This window comes from Monodon monoceros, unplaced genomic scaffold (genome assembly GCF_005190385.1).
Source record: "Monodon monoceros isolate NGI ecotype Baffin Bay Population unplaced genomic scaffold, NGI_Narwhal_1 Super_Scaffold_12, whole genome shotgun sequence".
In the NCBI taxonomy this organism is placed as follows: domain Eukaryota; kingdom Metazoa; phylum Chordata; class Mammalia; order Artiodactyla; family Monodontidae; genus Monodon; species Monodon monoceros.
This window is the reverse complement of record NW_021703768.1, coordinates 73082271-73088445: the sequence shown is the minus strand read 5'-3', so window position 1 is coordinate 73088445 and position 6175 is coordinate 73082271. Positions and strand designations below refer to the sequence as shown.

The window sequence follows — 6175 nt, the reverse complement described above, 5'->3', positions numbered from 1 at the left end:
CACACACACACACACACACACACACACACACACACACACACACACACTGGAATATTACTCAGCCATAGAAAAGAATGAAATAATGCCACCTTCAGCAACATGGATGAACTTAGAGATTACCATACTAAGCAAAATAAGTCAGAAGGAGAAAGACAAATACCATACGATATCACCTATACGTGGGATCTAAAATACGGCACAAATGAACACATCTACGAAAGAGAAACAGCCTCACAGACACAGAGGACAGATGTGTGGCTGTCAGGGGGTGGATGGGGAGGGAAGAATTGGGGGTTTGGGATTAGCAGATGCAAACTACTATATATAGCATGGATAAACAAGAAGGTCCTACTGTATAGCACAGGGAACTATATTCAATATCCTGTGATAAATATTATTCAGCCATAAAAAGAAACGAAATGGAGTTATTGGTAGTGAAGTGGATGGACCTAGAGACTGTCATACAGAGTGAAGTAAGTCAGAAAGAGAAAAACAAATACCGTACGCTAACAAATATATATGGAATCTAAAAAGAAAAATGGTTCTGAAGAATGTAGGGGCAGGACAGGAATAAAGATGCAGATGTAGAGAATGGACTTGAGGACACGGGGAGGGGGAAGGGTAAGCTGGGACGAAGTGAGAGAGTGGCATGGACTTATATATACTACCAAATGTAAAATAGATGGCTAGTGGGAAGCAGCCGCATAGCACAGGGAGATCAGCTCCGTGCTTTGTGACCACCTGGAGGGGTGGGACAGGGAGGGTGGGAGGGAGATGCAAGAGGGAGGGGATATGGGGATATATGTATATGTATAGCTGATTCACTGTGTTATAAAGCAGAAACTAACACACCATTGTAAAGCAATTATATTCCAATAAAGATGTTAAAATAAAAATATCCTGTGATAAACCATAATGGAAAAGAATATGAAAAAGAATATGTGTATAACTGAGTCACTCTGCTGTACAGCAGAAATTAACACAACATTGTAAATCAACTACACTTCTATAAATTTTTTTTAAATACCTATTGCAAATTTCAAATGTACGCACATCCACATTCCCAAGGTCAAACCATATACACACAGACACACATGCAGTTTTTTTTTCAAATATCTATCTACATTTCTACCGTTCTTAAGGTTCTAACAATGCAACACAAGCAATAAAGACACAACACTTAGAAGATACTTAAGATTAGGAGGAAAAAATCACATTTGAAAAATATAAACAAAGCAAAAATTAATATAGTGTCTAAAGATAATGCAGACCAACATAAAAACACTTCTGGGAGAGTACAGTGAGAGGTGTGATAATAGGCATGATAGAGCCAATTATTTAAAAACGGTGGGGCTGAAGAAACTTTCACCTCCCTTGCTGTTGATTTAAAAAAACCTCCGGAAGAGAAAAGCGGGCTCAGTTCTCCAGAGGGCATTAGGAAGCGTTGGACTCAGAGCAGAACCCAACGGGCCTCTGCAGTGTTGTGTGGCAGCAGGAATCATCCTTACCCTCCGCCTTTGCCCCTCGTTTGTTCCCTAGGCCTTGTGTTTCAAGATTTTTGAACATGACCTATTATCCTCTTAACAACTCTGCAAGGCAGGCATTCTTATTTTTTTTTTTTTTTTTTTTTTTGCGGTACGCGGGCCTCTCACTGCTGTGGCTCTCCCGTTGCGGAGCACAGGCTCCATGCCTCACGGGCCCAGCCGCTCCGCGGCATGTGGGATCTTCCCGGACCGGGGCACGAACCCATGTCCCCTGCATCGGCAGGCGGACCCCCAACCACTGCGCCACCAGGGAAGCCCAGGCATTCTTATTATTTTTCCAATGATTTTCCGATTGCAGCTCAGAGATATTCCCCCATTTGGTCCTCTAATTCCAAAAATGGGACTCTTCCTCCTACATTCCATATTTGTTACTTAAAGTTCTTTAGAGCTATCATTAAACTTTCATAAAAACAATTTTTCTCAGATGCTGATTTTCCTTACTTAGGGAGATCAAAAGAAGACTTTTAAAAGTCAAGGATAGTTTATATTTTTGAGGCTGTAACAGAAGATTCCAAACTGGTATTTTCTGGTAAAGTCTGGATTTGCTTCACAATTTTTCCTAGTAACAAAAGCCATGTTGCAAACATGATAATGTCACTGTAGCCTCATTCAGAATATTACTCACTCTTTCTGTTGCTTTGCTACTTCAGCACTCGGGAAAGTTTGAATTTCCCAGTAGTGTGACCATGATACTATTTTTGTATCTTCAGTGTCCACTTATTTTCAATTTAGTGAATCTACGGTTGAGCTGAATTTTGAAAGCTTGCTGGAAAAAAGGAGCTGGATTTTATTATTAAAAGATTTTAAGAATAAAAAATTTTGATATATAAATATGTTCTTAAGAAGAAAGCAAACATAAAACTTATTATTTCTTCAAGTTTTCCTCCATTTAAATACCAATATCATCTTAATCCCTCAAAGCACATACTTGTGAATAGCATAATATTAATATTTTTGGTTGTAGAATGGATTATAACATTATTTGATAAACACTAGCTACAGATTTACTTCATGACTGATTGCAAGTTTACGTGAAATTCAATAATAATAATACCAAAAATGTAAGGTCATCAAAGAAAATTTGGATTCAAGAAATGGGGGGAAAAAAACGAGCTCAAACTAGAGCTTTAATTGTCTCCTAGGTATAACATGATTAGGTTAGGCACACGAGCAGGAAGTTACTTGTCTTAGGCATAAAAAATGTCAAAGTAATCAAAAAGTATAAATAAAAACATGGATCACAAAGAAATTTACCAATTCCTATTACCCTTTCATCAAACTGCTAAAGAAAGTTCTATTTCAAGAAAATAAAAATACCAATGTGGGAGGGGGAGTGGGATGGGAGAGGAGGAGACCTACCCCTTTGGTGGGTGGTAGCTGGTAGCCCCAGGGTCCAGCTTCCCTTCAGCGAACTTTTTATATCAGAGGTGCCAGAGCTGTTCCCGCTTCTTGTGCCCCAACAGGTCCCTTCTTTCACCGCCAAGCTTCTCTCAGGTGTGGTCTGAAACAACCCTTCCATTTCCTCCCGATCGACTGAACTCCCTAACCTTTTGTGTCTTATTTTCATCATCTCTCACCAAGGTTTCCAGCGACTTTGTTCTTGCCAAACTGGAGGACTAATCTCCCACTGATGCTAAATCCCTCCATTTGAAACATCTTTTCCTTCCTTGGCCTCAGAAACTTTAACTATGCTTTAGTTAGCTGCTTCTAATGATCCTTCTCTTTCCACACGGCACAGTGTCTTAAAACACAGATTTTGGAAGCAGATGGCCTTGAGTTCAGACCCTTCCAGCTGCCACATTCTAGCTCTGAAGGTTAGGGCAGGTAACTGAACTTCTTAGTCCCATTCTTTCCATTTGTAAAATAGGGATGATAAAAGTACCCACCTCATCTGGTTGTTACAAGGAGTGAATAAAGCAATACATGTAAATGTTTTATGGCACAGTTCAGTGCCATAAAGGCAAGCCCTTGTGACATTAGATACATGTATTCTATAATCAGGTTCTCTCCTCAACCTGTCCCAAAGAACTATTTTATAGTGTCAACACTTGTTTATGTAGCTAACATTGAAATCACTAGCTTAAATGTGCTATGGGAACTCTAAATTCCTAATGCCCAAAATTGCATGTATCCTTCTCCATCTATTAAAACTTCTGGCCTTTTCTATTTAAGTCAAATGAATTAAATAAGAAAAGGCTATCTATCTCTTTGGTGATAGGGTAAATCTCATTAATTCACGATTTATGAGGCAGTATACGTAGTGGTTAAAGGGTGCTTACGCTCAATTTCCAGTTCTGAAACGTATCGCTACGTGACCTAGGACAAATAACTTAAAACTCTTTGTGCCTCGGTTTCCTCAGTTGTAAAATAGGAAGAGTACTAGTGCCAACCTCATATAATGCTTAGTAGGTATTATATTAATGTTTATTAACACGTTTATTAAATAAAATAAAATTTACAGTGTGACCTTTGTATTGATTTAAATAGAAAACTAAAACAGTAATACTTTCATAGCACAAAACAGGGTGTTTTTTTATTAGTTCCTCTTCTTTCCTCTGAATTCTCATTGCCACTACCACTGTCCACTGACACTGGTTACGTGACCCAACATAACCAGATGATGGTAAAAGCTCCCCACCCTGCCTCTCTAAACCCATCTCCAGGCATTCTTCTATTTTAATCCATTTTTTATTTAAACCCTAATTGCCAGATCAATCCTTTGGAACAATCCTTTCACACTGTGCCCTTTCGGACTACTCCATTGGTGACTCCCACCAATTCTCAGACAATATACAACTACCTCACCTTCGATGGCTTATCTAGTTCCCTATGCCAGGGGCAGGTCTTACCTAAGTGGAATTCCCAGGGTCACTAAACCCTTCAGGTCTTTATTCTTGTTCTTTTCCCCTGCCTAGAATGTGCCACATCCTATTTCTTCAAATCTTATCCATCTTTCAACAACCAAGTCTGATTCCACTTGCTCTGTGGAGCCTTTTCAAGCTAAGGCCCTCACCCACAGCTTATGCAATACTACCTAGTATCCTAGAGAAGAGGAGACTTTCTTCTACATACAACTTGGTTCTTACCATAAGGTTCATTTTCAGACTGTTATCTACATGCTTCATGTGTATATATCTTGCCTGGTATTTCCCGTTGCACAATCTCAATACTGTGCATATGGTAGATGAGGTGGAAGCAGGTGAGTTCATAGATGAATGATGATCCTGATGGGGGATAAGTAGGGTTTGTTCAATTTTTTTTTGCTTTAATTTCACTGCTGGATGATTGAATGGGCATTCATAGTCATGAATAGTGATACTATTTTGGCCACATTAATGAGCATACCTAAACTAGAATCAAATAGTTTAATAAGTTCAACTCAAATGTATATTCATATCTGTGCGCAGAATGCTCTTTATTCATGTTCACCAAATTAATGTCTATGTGAAGGAAAGGTACAGTTAAATACCTAACAATTTTTTGTATAAAAAATAAAAGCCTTACATACTCAATACTATTGAAGTGGAGGCGCTTACAAGCTCTTTATAGGAAAGAAATGGTGGTGGAGGTGCTGGTTACACCTTCTTTCTAGTGGTTTACGTCCACGTACAATACTGAGAAGTTCTGCAAGTGTGAAATGCTATGAGAAAGACCAAAATAAAAGTCTGGTCTGCACTCTCAGTCCTACATTAGTTCCCATGTCTGAGGATCTTTTCTTAGTAACCTAGGAGGAAGAAAAGAAAGCCAGAAGGAAACGGTAGCCGAAGTTTTCCCTTCAGGATGGAAAGATAAATGTTTGTAAGCGGTTTCAAGGCAATGACACTTTAAATGAAGTAAAAATTTAATTAATGGAATTTCTTACAGAAATTATTTTTAGAGTAAAGAAAATAGGTTAGTACTATGGGTTAAGTAATAATAATAATAGTAATAATAAAAACAATAACAGCAACAACAACCAGAAATGTATCTGGGTCCTAACAGAGCTAACCTAATCTCTCAACTAGTGGGATCCAGAAACCCACCCAGACTTAATGATTTAGTATCTGAATTTTAACAAGATGCCTACATCCAACTTTAGGAAACACTTTCCTAATCCATTTGCATCTACACAAACAAATGATCATAAATGTTTCACTGAATAATGATCCTTCGTGCTTCCCAATCCTCAAAACAAGGTCCAATTTTTATTCTTGTACTCAAACTCTTAAATTCCTTTTTCTTAAATAACAAAAGCAGAAATAACAAAGGATACCCTGCTTAACAAGCAATTAACTAAAACTTCCAGCTAATGAAAAATCTGTTCTGAGTAACGAACATTTTACAATTTCTGTCTGACTCTGCTTCAATCCAAAAAGATATGCCTATAAGATACATGTTTTCAGACCCTACACACACAATGACTTTCCTGAGCTGACAGACTCAACACAACAGTGCAAGCTGCCAGGAGAGAAACCAGACCCTGGAGTAGCCATAAGGAATCAGTACTGAAGAGGTCACAGTTGGCTTCTGGCTTCCTTCACGTACAGTCAATGATTCTGCGTCTCAAAAATGCTAGATACTCAAAGCTAAAATAACATAAATTGCATATTAAAGCAGAATCTATTGGCAGGAGTATCTACACAGAATCCTAC

At 38.4% G+C, this 6175-nt stretch overlaps 1 protein-coding gene across 1 annotated transcript in view; it reads right to left on the bottom strand.

The window, feature by feature from the left end:
* ADGRV1 (adhesion G protein-coupled receptor V1) overlaps positions 1–6175 on the bottom strand; it is a 520998-nt gene that overhangs the window by 277176 nt on the left and 237647 nt on the right. The window lies entirely within an intron of this gene.